Source organism: Chiloscyllium punctatum, chromosome 16, assembly GCF_047496795.1.
Source record: "Chiloscyllium punctatum isolate Juve2018m chromosome 16, sChiPun1.3, whole genome shotgun sequence".
In the NCBI taxonomy this organism is placed as follows: Eukaryota; Metazoa; Chordata; class Chondrichthyes; order Orectolobiformes; family Hemiscylliidae; genus Chiloscyllium; species Chiloscyllium punctatum.
The window spans coordinates 82,038,664-82,059,998 of NC_092754.1; positions in this window are offsets into that span (position 1 = coordinate 82,038,664).

Sequence of the window (21,335 nt, forward strand, 5' to 3'; positions counted from 1 at the left end):
GACCATGGTTAATTCTTTCAAACTCAATATAAGTCTGACCTGGTTGCGTCTCTATTTTTACGAACTTCTGTCTATATGCTTCTAGTACCAATTCATAACCAACCAAAATAGCTAATCTGACATCTTGATAATCTCTTGATCCCTCATCTGATAGCGCTGCACACACCTCACCAGCTGTGCCCACCAGCTTAGTCTGAACTAGCATTACCCACAAGTACACTGGACACGTCATCTGCCTAGCCATTTTTTCAAATGAAATAAAAAAGTTTTGACATTTTTCTCATCGAAATATTGCAAGTTACTAACCTAGTTGTATACATCCCTAGTTCTCCCTTCATCTCCATCCTGTTAATTTAACTTTCTTGTCTAATTCTCAACTTCTGAATTTCAAATCCCCTCTCTCTTTCTTTTTCCTCTCTTTCTCTTTCGTCTCTCTCTGTTTCCATCCCTTTATTTATCTTCTAGCTCCAGTTGCCACATTTGCAACTTAAGTTTTTATAACACTACTGCAGTTCCCTATTTCTCTGATACACCAAAGTGCTTAACCAACTCCATTACAATTTCAGCTTCCCTTTTCTCCCTGGTTAAACCCAATTCCAACCTATTTGCTAATTCTAAAAAATGTCCTCCTTCTGTCCTTCTAAACTTCCTTGGAAAGTTTTGGAATCTCTTTAGTAATGTTAAAAGCTATTTCCCTCACTTTTCATTTAACTAACCACAAGTAACAAAATTAAACGAATTTTCCCACTGGTTTTATTTGAAGATCAAAGTCACTAATTGCAATGAGTTGGAATTTGCTGGGACCTGTTGGATCTCAAATCTGTTCAAGTCGGTCCAAGTGCCACACAGCAAGGCCCCAAACTATTATGACATCAATGTCGAACCCCTTTGTTAATTAAAACCACACACCTAGAAAAGATCACCTCACATCATAATCTGTCAAAACATGAGCGACAGAGAACTCCTAAATTCCACTAATAAACAAAAAATAACAATTCATATGTGTGCAAGTTAGCTCGCTGAGCTTGAAGGTTTGTTTTCAGACGTTTCGTCACCATGACTAGATGATATCATCAATGAGAGTATCTGCTGAAGTGCTGGTGGTATGTCCCACCTCTCTATTTATAGGTCTTGGTTTCTTAAAGTGGGTGATGTCATTTCCAGTTATTTTAACAAGAGAATGTAGACAGGATCTAAATTGATGCATTTATTGATGGACTTCTGGTTAGAATACAATTCCTCTCAGAAGGTCCTTGCGTGTCTTAGTATGTGTGTGTGCTTTGTACCAGTCAAAGTGGTGCCCTTCTTTGTCTGTATGTATGGAACTTAGTGATAGTGGGTCATGTCTTTTGGTGGCTGGTTGATGTTCATGTATCCGCTTAACACAACAACAAGACAGTTTCAATGGTGGAACAATGATTTTATATACACTGTTTAATCGATGTGTGTGTGCAGATAAGTCGGATTTTTCATATGTGCGCAACACATTGTAAATGAACAACAGAGACACAGTTAACGAAAAATGATGCATATGATGTATAAAATTGATAAAACATTAAAACATGTTTTGATCCTCTCAACGTTCCCTCCTTTTCTGGAATTCCCTACTCTACTCTCTCATTCTTACCAGGATGTGTGCTCCAAATTCTTGATTCTGGTGTCCCAACTTATTTCAGTTAATCCCCTTTCTACCGGGACTTCAATATGTTGGCCTGCTGGGTTCTTTCCAAAATTAGTGTCTGTTATATTATTGGAGATAAATATTCTAGCATCAGACTCAGCATTTGAACATATTACTCTGTTGTACATGCACTGTACAAAGGACCACAGCACACAGGCATTGCCAAAACATTGGGGGATGTTCATCGACTTCTTTCGATAATGTAGTTTCCTCATTTTCCATATCTCCATATCTATATCCTTTCTCTCGTTCTCCCTTTGTATCTAGTTAAGAAATCCACTAATTATTCTTCGTGTCCCATCTCCCAAAACTTCTTCTTTCAGTTTATATCTAGTGCTCTCTTCAAGATGTAATGTGGTTATAATTAAGCAATATAACTACCAAGACATGTGGGAGGAGGTGGCCAGAGTTAATTGGAAGGGGAGCTGAGCAGGAAAGACCATGGAGCAGCAATGGGAGGAGGTTCTGGGGATAATTCGAAAGATAATAACAGAAATGCAAACCCAAGATCTTAAAACATACTCATGGGAGAACAAGGCAGCCATGAGTGATAATGCATCAAACCAAAAGAGAAAATAAACAATGTGGTGAAGATGATTGGGAATCCAGAGAATTTATTGGCTCTGAAACTACATAAGGCTGGCGTCACTGACACTACAGAGCTCTTAATCATGATCAGGGAAAGAAACAGAGGAAACACATTGACTTTAAACACAGAAGATGGTATTTCTCAAGGAAAAAGATTCAGGTGAATTAAACATTTGCATTAAGATCAGTTAAATGCTTTTGCGGAATGTGTCAGGTTGGAAGCAATACCGGGGAAGAGAGACCCTCAGCAGAATGAGATTATGAAAATGGAAGTATTGCCACATCAGAAACCAGGTTAGGTCACTGAGTGCAGGGCTGATGGGTGAATGAGTCTCAGTGAGAATTGGGGAACAGCCAGCAGAATTGCATTGAAGATATTGCAGCTCGAAACTGTGTATTCACGTAGTGCTGAAGACCACGGCAGCAGGAGAGGCAGAACAGCATTCAACCACAACCTGTAACTTTTTACGAGGGAAACACCTCAGTCTGTCATTACCATCAACACCATCTATGGCTCAGTGACGAGTGTGGGTGAACATGTCAGAGTCAGAATCACGTGAACTTTAACCTGATGCTAACTCATTAAAGCTACCAGACTTGACCAACAGATCTGAACGAAGCTCTGCAGTCCTGCCACAGTCAGTCATAAAATAGTGATGGACGATTAAACAAATGACGGGAGGAGAGGGCTCCACAAACATCCCCATCCTAAATAATAGAACAGACCTGCACATCAGTGTAAAAGTGAAGGATGTTTTATCTGCACCATCTTCTGCCAGAAGTGTTGAGTCGATGATACACCTCACCCTCATCATGATGCCCACAGAATCACAGATGCCAGTCTTCAACCAATTTAATTCGTTGCATGTCACATGAAGAAACAGCTGAACACAGTAGATACGACAAAGGCAATGGGTCCTGACTCCATTCCTGCAATAGGACTGAAGACTTGTGCTGCACAACAAACCGTGTCCCTGGGGAAGCTGTTTCATTCCAGACCCAACTCTGACATCTCCCTGCCAATGTGGAAAATTACTCAGCTATGTCCCGTCCCCTAAAACGGGAATAATTACAATCTGACCAATTACCACCTCCTGAGTCCCATCATGACTGTCAAATTGATTGGAGTTCTTTTTGACAGGGCTTTCAAGCAGCACAGAAATAACCTGCTCAGTGTGGTTTCCGATAGGTCCCCATGTGGAGATGGTGCTGTTGTGAAAATGTTACTGGATTACTAATCCAGACCAGGCTAATGCTCTGGCAGCGGGTGGAAGTTAAAAACAATTAATAAAATATCCAGATCTCAAATCTGGGATCAGTAACAGTGACCTTGAAGCCAATATCGATTGGAAACAGAATTTCCTTCTCCAAAGTTCTTTTAGGAAGTGAATCTCCCATGATTTCCTGGGCTGGCCAAAAAGTGACTCCAAAACCTTGACATGTGATAAACATTTCAATGGTCTCTGAAACGATCAAGGGCATTCATTTGTATCAAACTACTCCGAGGTCTGAAAGGATGAAACCGGACAGAACACCCGGCCTCAGCATCAATGTCAGAAAAGGGAATGGGAACACAGTCCTGTCGACACTGCAGAGACCTCCTTCCTAACATCTGAGAGCATGTGACAACGTTGACAGAGCTTTCCCACAGACTGCACAGAAACAGCGGGAATGGAAAACACATATAGCCTCCTCAATCTAGTTCATAGAAAAAATCTCCTCAATGCACTTACCCCACACGATATACATATGCGTTAATGTGAGTAACCTTGGGAAGCTATAAAATAGGCTGTGCTGTAGTACGTTTGGTCCATCGAGTTTGCTACCCAATTCAATATAATGATGGTTGGCCCTTCATTTCCCCACCGTATTCCTGCTCTCCCACCATCCCTTTACTGTCTCTAAATCCTTATTTATAAGCAGTGTATCGGTTTCCAGGTGCGAGCGAATTCCCCAGGTTCCCAGTCAGCGAGAGCAGACATTTATTATCATCTCAATGCAGAGTGACTGCCTGTACGTAATACTGTGGCCCCATGTTGGACAAGTCCCAGCCAGGGGATTTATCATCCCTGCTTCCAATCTGTCTCACCCTGTCAGAGTTTTGTACATTTCACCGAGATCTCCACCCATTTTCCTAAACACCATGTAATACAGGCCCAGTCGCCCCAAACTCTGCTCCCACAACAAGCCCGTCATCCCAGAGATCAATCTGGTCATCCTTCACTGCTCTCCATCAATGTCAGGTTTGTCCTTTATTAGGTAAGGAGACCAAAACTGCACACAATACTGCACAATATTTGAGATGAATTCTGACCAAAGCCCTGCACAGCTGCCGTAAGTCACCTTTTCTCTTGGACTCACATCCCCCTGAAATGAAGGTCCCCACACCATTTATCTTCCTCACTGCTTTCTGTTTCTGCAATATTCCTTTCAGCGACTGGTGTACAAGGAGATGCAGATCCTTTTCAGTGTTACAGCTCCCCACTTGAAGGGTCTGTATACATTGGTCAGCGTGCCAATGCCATGCCCAGTATTGACTTCTGGTTTTAGAACTCTGCGCTGCAGGGACCTCAGAGGTTTATGCAGAAGGAAACAACAAATAGGAGCATACGTCCCTTTGTAGATCAACATGTTTCAACCAATTCTTTCCAATGGGTAGGCTGCCAATTTATCGTTTCCACCAAAGAGCACACCGTCACCTCTATCCACATTGTTCTCCATCTGCCACGTATTTACCCATTCACTCCACTTGTCTTAGTCTTCTCGGTGCTTTTTTTATAACCTCCTCACCCACTCACAATCCCACATCCGTTAGTGCTGTCAGCAGGCTGGGATATATTGTATCTGATTCCAGCAACCAAATGTTTAAAGGGCATTGTGGACAGCTGGGCCCCAAGCACTGATCCCTGCGACACCTCAGCAACCGTCCTCTGTTAATTTCTACTTAGTTATTTCATGAATCTGGGTGTCACTGGCTGGGCCAGCATTTATTGCCTGTCCCTAATTGCCCTTGAGAAGGTGGTGGTGAGCTGCCTTGTTGAACCGCTGCAGTCCACCTGCTGCTGTTGACCTCCAATGCCATTAGGGAGGGAATCCCAGGATTCTGACCCAGCGACTGTGAAGGAGCAGTGACATATTTTCAAGTCAGGATGGTGAATGGTTTGGAGGGGAACCTGAAGACGATGGTATTCCCATACATCTGTAGCCCTTGTCCTTCTAGATAGACGTGGTCATGAGTTGGGAAGAAGGTATCTGAGGATCTTTGGTGAATCATTTCATTGCAGCATGTAGATAGTAAAACACTGCTGCTGCTGCTGAGCGTTGATGGTGGAGCACTGTGGATGAAGGGACAGTCAGACTGGCTGCTTTGTCCTCGATGGTATAAAACTTCTTGAGTGTTGTTGGGGCTGCACTCATCCAGGCAAATTGGGAGTCTCCTATTACACTTCTGACTTATGCATTGTAGATGATGGACAGACTTTTGGAAGTCAGGATGTGAGTTACTCGCCGCAGTATTCCTAGCTCCTGATCTGCTCTTATAGTTACTGTGTTTATGTGGTGAGACCAGTGAGTTTCTGAGCAATGATTACCCACCAGGAATTTGATACTAGGGATTCAGTGATAGTAACACCATTGAATGCCAAGGGGCAGGTTAGATTGTATTTTATTGGTGATGTTCACGGTCTGGCATTCGTGTGGCCTGAATATTACTTGCCACTTGTCAGCCTGGATGCTGTCCAGATCTTGTCGCGTTTGAACATGGACTGCTTCAGTATCTGAGGAGCCACAAATGTTGCAAAACATTGTACAATCATTGGCGAATATCTTCACTTCTGACCTTAAAATGGAAGGAAGGTCATTGATGAAGCAGCCCTGAAGAAGTTTATGGTCACTGCTCGAGGGACTCCTAGAGATTTGGAGCTGAGTTGACTGACCTCCATCAACCATGATCATCTTCCTACGTGTCAGGTATAATTCTAACCAGCGGGGAGTTTGTCCCTGATACACATTGATTCCAGTGTTGCTAAGGCCCCTTGATACCACACAGGGTTGAATGCAGCCTTGACTTAAAGGTCTGTAACTCTCACCCCACCTCTGGAATTCAGCTCTTTTGTCCATGTTTGAACCACGGTAATGAAGTCAGGAGCTCAGTGGCCCTGATGGAGCCCAAACTGGGCGTCATTGACCACGGTATTGCTGAGCAGATGCTGCTTAAAAGCACTTAGACCTTCCACCACTTTACTGATGATTTAAAGTAGACTGATGGAGTGGTATTTGGCTGGATTGGATTTGTTCTCCTTTTTATATACAGGAGATACTTAGGGTAATTTTCCACATAATGAGGAAAAGCCATTGTTGTAACTGTATTGAAACAGTTTGGCTAAGCGAGTGGCAAATTATGGAGAACAAATTTTCAGAATGTTGTCAGATTATGGACCCTATGGAGTATCCAGAACCAAATTGGTTGATGACTGGTAACTGAATTGCTGACGACCACTGGACGAGGCTGAAATGGATCATCCACTCAGCATTTCTGACTGAATATTGTTGCGAATGCATCAGCCTTACCTTATACACTGAAGTGCTGGGCTCTTCCATCATGGAGGAAGGGGTTACTTATGGAATGTCCATCTCCAGTGAATTGTTTAATTGTCCCCAACGTTTCTCGACAAGATGTGGAAGGACTGCAGAACGTAGATTTGAACCGTTGCTTGTGGGATCACTTAGCTCTGTCTATCACTTCCTGCTTTTGATGTTTGGTACACAAGTAGTCCTGATTGGTGGCTTCACCAGGCTGACACCTCATTGTCAGGTATGCCTGGTGCTGCTCTTGCCATCCTGCACACTCCACTGAACCAATGTTAATTCTCTGGATTGATGGCAATTGTTGCAAGGGGGATATGCCAGGCCATGAGGTTGTGTGGGTGTACAATTCCGCTGTTATTGATGACCCACAACACCTTATGAACATCCAGATTTGAGCTGCTAGATCTGTTCGAAGTCTGCCCTATTAAGCACCGTGATAGTACCACCCAAAATGGTGGAGCTTATTCTCAATATGCAGGTTTGACTTTGTCTCCACAATGACTATGCGGTGGTCACTCTTACCGATACTGTCATGAACAGATACTTCTGTAACTGGCAGATTAGTAAGGCTGTGGTCAAGTCTGTATTTTACACTTGTTGGTTCCTTCACCACCTGACGCCAGTTATATCCTTTAGCACCCGGCCAGCTCGATCAGTAATGCTATAGCTGAGATACTGTTGGTGGTGAACATTGAAATCCCCCACCCAGAGTACATCTTGCGTACGTGCTACCCTCAGTGCCTCCTCCAAGTGTTGGTCAGCATGGAGGAGTATTGATTCATCAGTTGAGAGAGGCTGGTACATGGTAATCAGCAGGAAGTTTCCTTTCCCATGTGCAAACTAATGCCATGAGACTTCATGGGATACGGAGTCACTGTTGAGGACTCCAAGAGCAATTCCCTTCCAACTGTATCCCATAGTACCGCCACTTCTGCTGTGTCCGTCCTGCTGATGAGACAGGAGATATCCGGGGAAGATAATGGGGAGTCTGAGACATAGTCATACTCACAGAATCATACCTTTCAGAAAATGTCAGGCTGTTACATGATGAGTCTGTTTATTTCTATTCACTGTTTCCTACCAGCTGTCCCATTCTAGAAACATGGCCATATATTAGCCCCAATCCACTCAGGTTTGATTTTGCAAATTGAGATTGGAGCTTTCTAACATTTTTAAAAAAATCATAATGTTTTACATCAATGCTTCTCTTTCATTTGTCTCCCAGTTTGTTTCTCAAACATAATTCCCATTTCATAAATCTATGTTAGTGTTGTCTATGACCATTTCTTTGAGTCACAATAATTTCTGCTAAACCATTTACTAACTATGTTCTATGTTCCACGTACTCTTATCATTTTCCCACACCAGACTTGGTTTTCCTTGTATTGTTTGAAAGTTTTGTGAAGACAGAACGGAAGTAGTGGCTTCATAGTTCTGCCATTTCCCTGTTCCCCATTTACCATTCTCTGGTTTCAAACAGTAAGGAAACTGCACTTGTTTTCTCATATTTCTAACATTGACGTAATCTAACAAGCAAATACAGTTCACTCTTATAACCCTTATGAATATAACTCTTCAGAAACTCATCAATTCCTGCCTTAAAATGCTCAACAACTGACCTTCCACACCATACACTCACAGGGGCATAGACTCTGTGTCAAAAGAAATACAGCACGATCTATACTAGTCCCGCTTTCCTACACCAGGCCCATAGCCTGGAATGTTATGACACTTCCAATTGCTCGTCCAAGTACTTTTTAACAATTGTGAGGTGATCATTCCCCTCTCAGGAAGTAATCCCAGAACCCCACACCGCGAGGTGAAAAAATGTTTAATTCATCTCTGAACCTCAAACTCTTCACTTTAAAAGTGTGCTCCTTTGTTCTTGACCCTCCACCCTGTCTGTGTCGTTTATAATCTTGTCCTTCTGAGTCATGGACCCCTCAGCTTTCTCTGCTCCAAAGTAAACAACCCGAGCTTATCCAGCCTCTCTCCATAGCTGATATGCTCCATCCCAGGGAACATCCTGGTGATCACCTCTGCACCCTCTCCAGTACAATCACATCCTTCCTGGAATGTGGCTCCCGGAGCTACATACAGTATTCCATTTTGTCCGAACCAAAGCCCTGTATTGCTCTTATAATCTACACCCTGATTAGGAAACGCTACACACAAGGTCCAATTCTTAACTAGTCCATTAACCTGTCCAGGAGAATCTGAGGAATGCAGATGCTGGAGATCAGAGCTTAAAAATTGTGTTGCTGGAAAAGCGCAGCAGGTCAGGCAGCATCAAAGGAGCAGCAGAATCAACGTTTCGGGAATAAGCCTTCTTCAGGAACCTGCCCGAAACATCGATTCTCCAGCTCCTTTGATGCTGCCTGATCTGTTGCGCTTTTCCAGCAACACATTTTTAAGCATTAACCTGTCCAATTACATTCAGGGATGTGTGGAGAAGCACAATCTGAGCTTCCCAGTGTGCTGCCATTCATTGAGTACTCCCCTGCCTGGTTCCTTCTCCCAAAATGCATCACCTCATATTTATCAGGGTTACATTCCATCTGCCATTGATCTGCCCATCTGACCATTCCATCTGCATCCTCCTGTAACTTAAGGCTTTCCTCCTCACTGCGAACCATCCGGTCAATGTTTATGTCAAACATACACTTACTTATCACACCTTCCCCACTCTCCACCTAGCCCCCTCCACATTCAGATCTATATTTTGTTATGAATAATACAAACAATAAGGGACACAGCACTGATCCCTGTGGTACACCAGGGGACACTGGTCTCCAGTCACACAAACAGCCTTCTCCCACCACCCTCTGTCACCTGCCACTAAGACAATTTTCTTTGTAACTTGTCAAGTTATCCATCATATTGTGAGATTTTACTTTATTTTTCAGTTTCCCAGGTGGAAATGTGTCAAAGGCCTTCCTACAAAACTATATAATCGATCTCCTCAAACTAATTCAATCAAATCCATTGGATGTGACCTCCTTCTGATAAAGTCATGATAATTATCCCTGATCAAACCTTGTGACTCTGATTGGAGTTCGATTTTCTCCTTCTCTATTTTATCCAGTAGTTTCCTTAACAGTGATCTAATACTAGCTCGTCTATAGTTCCCTGGTCTATCTCTCCCACCCTTACTGTGAAGTGGAATCGTATTAGCAGTTCTCTGGCACCTCCCCTATGGTCAGATTCTAATTAAAATATTCAGTCAGGGTTTTACCTCCTTCAACCCCAACAGCCGCCTGTGATATAACTCATTCAGGCATGGAGATTGGTCCAAATTTGTACAGAACAAAACCTCAACTCCTTTCTCATGTTTTACATCAATCTGTTCAAGAGCTTCCCAGTCAATCGTCTTGAATTATGTAGCTGCCTCCTCCTTCTTCCAAGTAAAATAGATGTGAAGGTCCCATGTAACAATCCATCAATGTTCTCCGGGTTGACACACAGAATGCCCCTTGGTTTCTAATGGACACTAACTGTTTGCTGATTATTCTGTTCGACTTGTCCGTGTGGAATATCGTGGGATTCTCCCTTATCTCGTCTACTTGTACTTCTTCAAGTCCCTCAGTTATTCAGTCCTTTCGATGTTTCTAAGATTCACCACAACCAACTCTTATGTTTTGAAAGTCAACATTACAGGCTGAGGTTCCCCATCCGACAATCTTGCCATTTTACGGATTAATCTGTATAATACCTTTTGCAGTTCCTCTGTAGTCAGTATATTCATTCTTAGATTGGGACTCCAAACGATACACAATATTCTACGTTTAGTCTCAACAACGCTCGATGGAACTGGTGCACGACATCCTCTGTCTTCCATTTACATTCACATGAACCTAATTTTTACTTTCCCATTTGCATATGTTCTTCCAAATACCTCTCGCTTTAATTTTTCTTATGAACTTGCTGTGTAAGTTCTTTAAAAAAAGCTCATGAATATCCAACTATACGTTATCCAACGGTTCATCATTGCCTATGTCCACAAGAATCATCTTCAAACCACTCCAATTAATGTTTGCCACTTCTCGTTTTCCTTCCATCGGTACTTTCTCACACTCCCCAATTATGTTATTACCATCTAAATATCTAGAAGCATGTTTTTTATAATCGAGTCCAACAGATACTTGACTGCGGATGAAAAGATAACTGGTCTGTCGTTCACCATTCTCCAAGTCCATCCTTTCTTAAACTGTTGGATAATATTTATAATCTTTGCCTTATCCAGATTGGCGAAATGCCTTTATGGAATGTGTCGGAAAATAAAGTGAAAATCTGCGATGCAATCAACATGTCTATTGCTACTTCCTCTGAAATTCTTGTATGAAGTACATCTAGTCTGTCAGATTTATAAATACTCAATCCAGCTTTCTTTTCAAAGATAACGCCAACACTGATAAGAATGACCTTAGACTTTACTTACATAAGTCCCAGGGTCACTTGGTATTTCTGGGAGAATTTCTGGACATTCTTCCATGAAGATAGACACAAAGAAACTGTTTCTTTTCCAAGCGATTTCTCTGATCTCTGCAATAAATTACCTGGTCTGCACACCAACGGTTCCACATTTGACCTTGTTTTTATTTTTTTTCATACATTGATAGACGCTTTTTAGCAGTCTTTATGTTTTTCGTTCATTTGCACGCTTTTTCTCTTTTTGATTTTATTCTCAGTTTCTTGGTCATCCTTTGCTGGGTCCTACATTTCTCTGAATCCACTGGCTTACTGCAACACTTGGCATTTTTCTAAGCTGCCTCCTTTCATCTCATAAGTAGATGAAGGTGGGGTTGAAAGTGATAGTCGGAGAGGAAGGAGGGTGGAACAGACAGATAAGGAGGAAGGTGGACACATAGGAATGTTCAAAAGGGCGGTGCTGACTTGGAAGTTTGGAGTGGGATAAGGTGGGATTCGGTGAAATGGGGAAATGGGGAAATCCACTATGATCCCCTGTGGTTGGAGGCTCCCAAGGCAGAAGAGGAGGCTTTCTTCCTCCAGGCTTCTGGTGGCGTGGATTTGGCGATGGAGCAGGCCCAGGATCCTCATGTACTTGGCAGAGTGGGAAGGGGAGTTAAAGTGCTCAGCCACAAGATGATGGATTTATTCAATGTGGCTGTCCTAGAGATATTCTCTGAAATGATCCACAAGTTGACCTCCTGCCTCGCCAATGTAGAGAAGACCACATTGGGTTTAATGGATGCAGTAGATGAGGCATTCTGACTCCCTTCATCACCTATCACTTTCAATCCCACCTTCATCTACCTATCACAAGCCCAGCTACCTCCCCCCTGCCGCACCTCCTTCCCATTTATCTCTCAGCCCCCTTGGCCCAGAAGCTTCATTCCTGATGAAGGGCTTATGTCCGAAACATCGATTTATCTACTCTTAGTATGCTGCCTGACTGTGCTTTTCCAGCACCAGACTCTTCGACTCTTATCTCCAGCATCTGTAGTCCCCCCTTTCTCCTCACACCTTCATGGCTTGCATGAATCAGATTTATAACGGTTACTTCAAATAAAACAAAAACTGTCGTGTCCTCAAACAGCATAAAAGAAAACCAATACATTGTGGTCACTGTTCCCAAAAGGTCATATCCAGTAAAATTGTCAATTAGCTCTTCTGATCACCCAACACCAATTCGTAAATAACCTGATCTCGAGCTCAGTGCTCGACATCATGTTCATGTAAACCATCTCACACCTGGTCATGAAATCAATTTTTCCCAGCATTAGCATTCAATTGGGTTAACACAGTTTAGATATAATTTAAACAGTACATTATTACTGAAGTACCCACAAATGTGTATATTTCATTTCCTGTTTTATAACATGTCCAGCATTTGTATCGCAGCTTTCACTTTGATATATAACTCCCATCAATGTTTGCTCCTCCTTGCTGTTTTTGCGCGCCACCTTAATAGATTCTGTGGAATCTGAGCGACGTGGGCTCTGGGGATGTTAATGACAGAGATCATCTTGCCACATCATTTATGATCTTCTCAAACTTTAATTTCTCCAGAGCTCCCATTGTGCTGATGGAGTCGAGAAGGACAATGATAGTCCAACAATGCTTTGTATTCCCCCAGGGAGCTGAGGCAACTCTAACATGGGTGGGAACTTTACAGCAGGCTGGTAAAGTGTTGCTGCTGCTGTACAGAGAGATCACATCTGGAGTAGTGTGTACAGATTTAGCCTCTTCTATGAAGAAATGATGTTGTTATATTGGAGGCAGCTCAGAAATGGTTCCCTCAACTGATTCCTGTAATGAAGGTGCTAGCTTATAACGAAAGGATGATCAGGTTGACGCAGTCGCCATTGGAGTTTACAAAAATAAAGGATGATCTTATTTCAACATAGATGGCAGAAGGAGTCAACAAGTGAAGTGAATTACACAGATAATGGAGGAATCCATTCCGTTCTCCAACCTGTTACACAGGAACAACAGAAGGATATTCAGGCCATCGAACCTGTTACACCAAAACAGGACGAGGCTATCCAGCCCTGAGAGCCTGATATACATTGACAGAAGTGGACCAATCAGCCACTCGAGCCGAAAACACTGACCCAGAGTAGGCCATGCTGCACCAGTATCCTGTTAAACAGCAACAGGATCAGTCCATTCAGCCTCCTCAAGTCTGTAACATAGGAACTGGAAGAGGTCACACAGTGACTGGAGATTGTTACACTGCGAAAATAGGAGGCCATTCAGACTCAGGGAGCCGATTTCAAGGGAATTGGATAAGGATAAATGAAATCTGACACTTCTTTCATGAGAAAGGAAGAGGTAATTCAGACACGTGTCTGTTGTTTAGGAACAAGAGAAGACAAATCACTCCCTCGGTCCCATCTCCAGGATACATGCGGAGACCATTCAGTGTCTCCACCTGTTATGGAGAAGTATGAGAAGACCCATCAGCCCCTCAAAATGTTACACAGCAACGGAACGATTCCATAATCCCTCAACCCCCTAAATCATCATTGATAGAAGGTCATTCTGGCCTTGGAGATGCCAACATGTGAACACCAGAAAGAGGTCACCCCATCGATTTTGTACACCAGCAGAATGATGAGTCCAGTCAGCCACACATGCCTCAAACGGCAATTGGAGCAGATCTCTTAAAACCTTTTGCCCATTAAACAGGAATTCAAAGAAAACTTAAACATATTTGAAAGGGAAGAAATTATAATAACTGTATACATTTGGGCGGAAAACGTAATGATAAACTATTGTAATTTAAGACAATTATTAGAATCCACTGTTGAGGACATTTGCACAGTTAAACCACAATCCATTGGAGTCAACATGGTTTTACAAAGGACAAAATAAGTTTGAAGTGTTTGCTTGTGTTCTTTAAAGATGTGACAAGAAAGGTGGATAGTAGGATTCCTGGAGATGGAATGTTACTGGTCTTTCTGAAGGCTTTGGATATGTCGCTTCTCCAAAGAGTAAGTGGTGAGATCAGACAACATGGGTTTAGGAGTAATTTATTCGCTTGGATGGAGGATTGGATATACAACAAAATGGAGTCAGATGGAATAAATGTGTCATTTTCTTTTGGCAAATGCATTTTGTGGGGTGCCATTGATTTCAGTTCTCATTTGCTATCGATGTTATTACTGTACTTGGTGGACGGGATAGAAAACAAAATGCCACATTTTCAGATGACACGAACATCGGTGGGAAATTACATCGGAATGATCATGCAAGAGATTTTGAAACATGTGGATAGGTTGGGTGAATGGGCCAACATTTGGCAAGGAAAGTTAAAGTGAATAAATATGGGGCTATTAAAGTTGGCCAGTATAATAGAAAGACAAATTATTATCTAAATGGAGAGAAAGTTCAAAGTGTTTAGGTGCAGAGGGATCTGCGTGGCTGCTTGCATATCACAGAAAACCTGCCCCGCATACTGCAAGTAATGAGAAATACAAGCAAAATTTCAGGGTTTATTTGTTAAAGGATAGAGTAGAAATGTAGGGAATGTTGGTGTCGCTACGCAAGGCATTAATGAGGCTGCAACTGGAGTACAGTTTGGGTGTCCTGCAGGATGAGGTATTTGCACTGTAGGCAATTCAGAAGAGCTTCATTAGATTTATTCCATATTTGAAGTGTTTGTCTAAAGAAGAGAAAATTAGCAGTTCAGGCCGATACTCTAGAGTTTATAAGAATAAAAGGAGCTCTCATTGAGGGCTGTTAGATGCTAAAAGTAATTGAAAGTGTCGTTGTGGAGTGGATGCTCTTCCCTGTGGCGCAACCTACAACAAGAGACAAGAGTTTTAGGATGGAGAGATAGCAGGAAAGTGGAAGAGAGGCCGCGATGACATCAGCCATGATTGTATTCAATGACAGAGCAGGTTCGAGGGGTTGGATTCCTCACAGATGCTCCTTGTTCTTATTCATCCCTTCGACTGTGTTGCACAGGAATGGGGGAGGCCTGGGTATCATACCGGAAGCAGGCAATCAGTTGTCAATCAGTTAGAGAGAATGTAACCAGTAGGGTCACACAGCGACCAGCGCTGGGTCCTCAACTATTTACAATCTATATGAATGATCAGGAGGATGGAACAGATATACAGATGCTGAGTTTGGTGATGTCGCTGATGATAAGCAAGAGAATAAATTATCAAGAGAGGGTGGAGGGTCTACAGATAGATTCAGATAGGTAAAGGCAATAGATAATATTTTAGCAGGTGGATTTTAACATGATATAACCTGTCATTTCATTTATAGGAATAATGGAAGGCAGTATGTTACTGAAATGGAGAGGGATTACAGGACCTAATGATACTGTGTTCTGGGGGGTTCACTCAGATCCGTTCAGACATGGGAGATTTTTCTCCATCCCTGATCATCAGCTCCCAGACACTCCAAGTGACCCCATTGCTCGAATACTTTGATGTGGTTGATTGGTGGTAGGGATGGTGTTTTGACACATGCATCAAGGGGACGGCCTTTATCCAAGATATATTCATTTCTTTCTACGTGGACATCCGCTGACGATGGGAATGGCTGATTGCTTCTGAATGAAGAGGCCGTGACTGCTACCAGGACAGTGGGTATTCACCAACATGATGTAGTGTGCATGGGTACACTGTAACATTAATAGAGAGAGAGCTCCTTCAGTTCCTCTACCTCTGCCCATTGACATGGGTACTCTGCAGATGCCATGTACACCATCGGGAATCCCACTGTCCTGGATACACCCGGCAGATCCCTGCTGTGGGAGAAACAATGTATTGCCCTCATCCACCATATATATTCTCCATCACCGAATGGTGACACCGTTGTGGAGATACTGGGAAATGATGGATATGTTACCCAGTCCTGCCTGGAAAGTTCTGGATCATAGAAGCTGAATGAAACTGACAATACGGCCACTGGTAGCACTATCCTCCCCCTGCAGTGAACCTGCAGGTCATGTTGAAGGAGATGACACTGCTCTGTGACCAGCTCCTTGTTCAATCAGGGCCCCCTAACTCTCTGATCCTGGGTTAAGTGGAGCTTGGGAATCTGTTCCTGGAAAACCCGGGGTGGGTCCAGCATATCCCTTTCCCCACACACACTCACTGCGTGGTTTCAGAGCTTCCACTCTCTGCAGCCTCTGCTGCATTTGTTGTTCATGTGACCCAGAAGCTCTAACTACAGTCCCCATGCTCCATCCAGAGTTGGGTCACCAAATCCTCAGATCTCCTTGAATGTCTGAGGCAGCTCACAGCACAACCTCCAGCAAACCATCCCCAAACTCTCCACTAACTTTTCAATAACAGGAGTCAGTCAGAAACCTCTCGGCTACAAGTGTTGTGTACGAGACCAGATTCCTGCAAAATATTTTAAGAAGGTCACTTAGACCCAAACCTATCTTTATTTTAAACATAGATGTGAAGTGTGCATTCCTGATATGTTGTGACTGGTCAAATCTCTCAACATTAAGTAAAATATAATCTATTCAAATGCTTCATTTAAAATCCAATCGAAGAACAGAATATTTTGGGGTAGCTTATATGTTGGAACACTTACACAAACAATAGATACCGTACCTTCTTGGTATACACTGCTTTGGCACAAAGACATGTTCAAATACAGGTCCTTACAGCAGGTTTCCAATCCAGGAGGAAACAACATCAACAGAGATCTCAGAGAGAAAAGCAGCTAGGGATCATGTATTGAAACTTCCAACCCTTCTGGGATCCCCAAACAGCTTCTGAATGCTGCAGATAAAAACAAAATGAGAAAACCTGGTCTGGGAGAGCTGGCCACTGCCCTTCCATTGTTACTATCATTTAATGAAACCTAAAGGCCTCCTCAGTTATTTACTTAAACTGTGTTCAGACAGCAGTTCTGCACCTCTGCCTTTATAACCTCCCTTCAAAAACAGCCTAAGACAACATAAACTCTTTACAGTGATATTAAACTCACAACTCACCTTTAATAAAATGATCCATCAATATATAAAGATGGATTAATTTTAGACCTTCTAATCGTCCTCTATTAGCAGACTGAAATGCATATATATTACATTGACTCTGAGCATACAAATGTTCACAACTAGATTCGATTGTGGTCATTTTACTCCTGCCACAGAATGCCTTTGGCTTTCTTCATCCAAGTCTCCACAACATGTCAACTCTTAGGTTTCTCGCCCTATCAACTGTATAATTTCAAACTGAATGGCAGCAATAATAAGCTCAATCGAAAGAGTTTGGTATTCTTCTCCCTAAACTTCTTCAAAAACTTTAAGGGGTCACGATCAGCGATAAAGATTTGTCTCAGGTATGTTATTGGCAATTTAAATGCTGAAATGTTGTAACGCCAACACCAAGCTCAAGGCCTCCTTCCCCTTTGTAGCATAAATCTGTTGATGTTTCCACTGGACGCTCCAACCACACGTTACATAATGGAGCACTTCTCATCTCTCCAATAGTCCTTCTGAATGAAGTAGCTCCTCATGTCTCAGCATAAAAGAATTACATGCTCCAGTGCTTCTTAATGCTGTAACCCCTTTACCTGCTACTCCTGGCCTAAGCCAATAAACCTTACTCTCACAGGGATATGTTTTAAGACGATCTCGCACATTCTTCTCAATCCCTCACAGAAATCAGACTTTGATTTTTGATCCAAATCATTATCATCAGCCATTTCAGCTTCTAATCTTGCCATTGTAACTCTCTGCTCTTCCACACGAGTTCTCACGACTGCAGAAAGTGAATTGTTGAACTTCTCCAAAATAAGAACCTCTCTATGAGTGTCATACCTTTGCTCTGATTTAATACCTTACCCACCTTTCAAAATTACTTTGTTTGATCCTTTCAAACTGAATGTGGGTTTAACCAGGAACACTATTTTAGATTCCTGAAACACTGTCTGTCGGCTTCTGGCACAAGCTCATATGCACTTCAGATGGCTTTCTTCACCTCCTCCTCCTGCTCAGATACCTCCTCCGATAGGGATGCAAATATCTATCAGCTTTGTTTGAATCAACTAAATCCACATGGTCACTGAGCACTGCATTTATTTAGCCACTTTCTCAAATGAAATTTTAAACGCTCCCCCATTCTCCTCATCAAATTTAGATAATGCCTGGGTTTATTTAAACAGATCTCCATCAGGCCTTTGGCTACTATGGGGTTGCTCATCCTCACTATCCTCCTTATCCAGCCTACCATCTACCTTCATCTCGACCCTATATGTCAACTTTCCTCTCTAATTACTAACTTTTGAAGTTGAAACTCTCTGCTTTTCTTCTCTCTTTTTCTTTCTTTCTTATTCATTTCCTTTTCTTTTATTTCTGCTTTTTATCATAATTCAAACAGTTTCAATCCCTTCTCATGTTCAAGGTGCCTCATTTGAAATTGAATTCGAGCCATTTCCAAAGACTCTGATGGCGTTTCCACCAAATGTAATTGCCAAGCTCGAGCTGTAATTATCTCTCATTTTCTCACAGACAATCACAACCCCAACTCCAGCTTGTCTGCCAATTCCTACAGCTTTGCCTTCATTACCTTTTATAAAATCCCAACTTCATTTCTTTCACACCCAGAGAACTCTTAATGTCTGAAAGAATCTTTATACACAAAACACTGTTTAAACCAGCCGAATTCAACATCCGAACCAAAGACACTAACAACTTCCATACACGAACTTTGAACCCAATAGTCTCTCGGTGCATACTCTCCAGTGTCTGCATGAGCTTAGTCTGGATGCTCTGCTTTCCTCCCACAACCCAAAGATGTGCATGTCAGGTGAATTGGTCATGGTTAGTTGTTCATCGTTTTCAGGGTTGTGTGGGTTAGGTGCCTTAGTCGGGGTAACTGTGTAATAATAGGGTAGAGGAATGGGTCTGGATAGGTTACTCCTCGGAGTGTCGGTGTGGACATGTTGGGTCGCATGGCTTGTTTGCACAATGTAGGGATTGTAATTCTAAACCAATTTGGTATTATCGACTTAGAACCAGACAAGAAACCCCAGTTCGTTATGGACCACCCAGACTGACTGAAACTATTTTAAGAAGGTAGCTTGGATGCCAACCTTTCCTTATTTTAAAGGTAGATGTGAAGTGAGAGTTCCAAATGTGATGCTACTAGTCAAACCTCTCACCAATAAGCAAAACACAACATACTTAAAGACTCTAATGAAAATCCATACAAAATGAAGAGGAATTTAGAATTATTTAACTATTGGAAACCATAACCGAATAATGGATACAGTACCTTCTACAAATGAACTGTTCCAATATACCAACATCCCATAAACACATATCTTGGAAAAATGGAACATTCAGACAGACATTCTTGCATACAGTTCTCCAATTCAGGAGGGAACAGCATCAAGTCAGGTTTCAGAGAGAGTAGCAGCTGTGGATAAGTATTATAAACCCTAAAAGCGTCGTAAGTTATTTACTTGTGCCGTTTGAAGTATGCAGCTTGGCCTTTAAGATCTCTTATTTAAAGTAAGGAGAAAATAATCTTTTTTTTTAAAGTGACAGCATTGTCACACACTTTAGATCTCTGGCCCTTTACTTGAGGGACTTTCTCGATCGGAAGATCACCTGAGAGGGACAAATACAGGTACAGACCAAGTTACAAGGATGTATCTCATAACTTCTGAAACACCCCTGTCCATGGACCATCACATGGGACATACCGGGAAGTGAACAACAGCCTGACACACACCATTTCACTGTTTCTTAGCTTCACAATGTCAGCACTCGACACACTAGAGATCCATGAACAAAGGCCAGGGAAAGAAACAGAGGGACAGAAAGATTCACATTAAAGACAGAAACAGACAATTAATTGACTGAAAAGATGTTGTGGAAATATGTTGAAACAGACCGGGCAGTGGGACGAACTGGAGAAGTGAGATCTTCGAGTGTAAACTTACAAGAATGAGAACATTGAATAAAGGCATTGTCAGATCAGCTGGAATGGTTTGTTACATCAAATTCTCAATCTGCTTGACAGAACACCACAAGCATCATAAACTGGGACAAGATGACAGCCCAGCATGGAGAGCTGTGCAGACCATGTTAGTGTGTTGCTCAGTAAACTGCATTATCTGCCCAGCATGGAGAGTCTTGCACACTTTACTATCATATGCCAACTATACTCGCATTAGATTACTACAATGTAAAAACAATGACTGCAGATGCTGAAAACCAAATACTGGATTAGTGCCGTTCCAGCACCAATAATCCAGTATTAGATTACTTCAATGTCGACAATGAGAAGGTTTGCAGTGTGTGTGCTCATCAGAGACTGAGGGAGAGTGCGTGCGCGATTGGCCTGGTTAAATGTGAAACTTATCTTTTGAGAAGGAACGCACATGGAGGAAATTATTTTAAATACGAACAACTGGCAGGATTTTTGTTAATCGACAGAGAGAGAATGAGAGAGGTTTCATGGACAGATGAGATAAAGTGTTTGAAAATGTCAAAATAAAGGTATTGCCAGACAAAACAGCAATATTTATCGGCGTGCACATGAATGACAGATGGATGGGAGTTTGGTGTGAGCTCGAATCAGATTTGATTCGGCAGGTTTGAAGCCGGGAGAGTCAGTAGCAGATTATTGGCATCCTTAAGACTGTATTTCACAGCTCAAGTATCAAACAGCAAATGGAATAAACCAGTGAGATATATTCTGGGGTGGTGAGCATTTCAAGTTAGAAATGGTCAGGATATGGTGTCATGAATCAGCTCATGGTCAAAGGGATCTCCCACAGTTGTGACTTGTCTGCTTCAGTCGCAGTTATTGGCCAGGGATGAGATGGAGACAGTGGCAGGAAGTGGAGTTTGGAACCAGAACAGTAGAGAGTGACCTCCCTGCCGTTAATATTTAAATAACAAAGGCAATGATACAATATATGGTAGTTCTCCGCTGAAACTGAGTAGGTCAACATAGAGAGCAGAGAGGGAGACAGTAATTGAACACATTCATTGATGTGGGTTAGTTGTGGTCTGTAGAGTGAT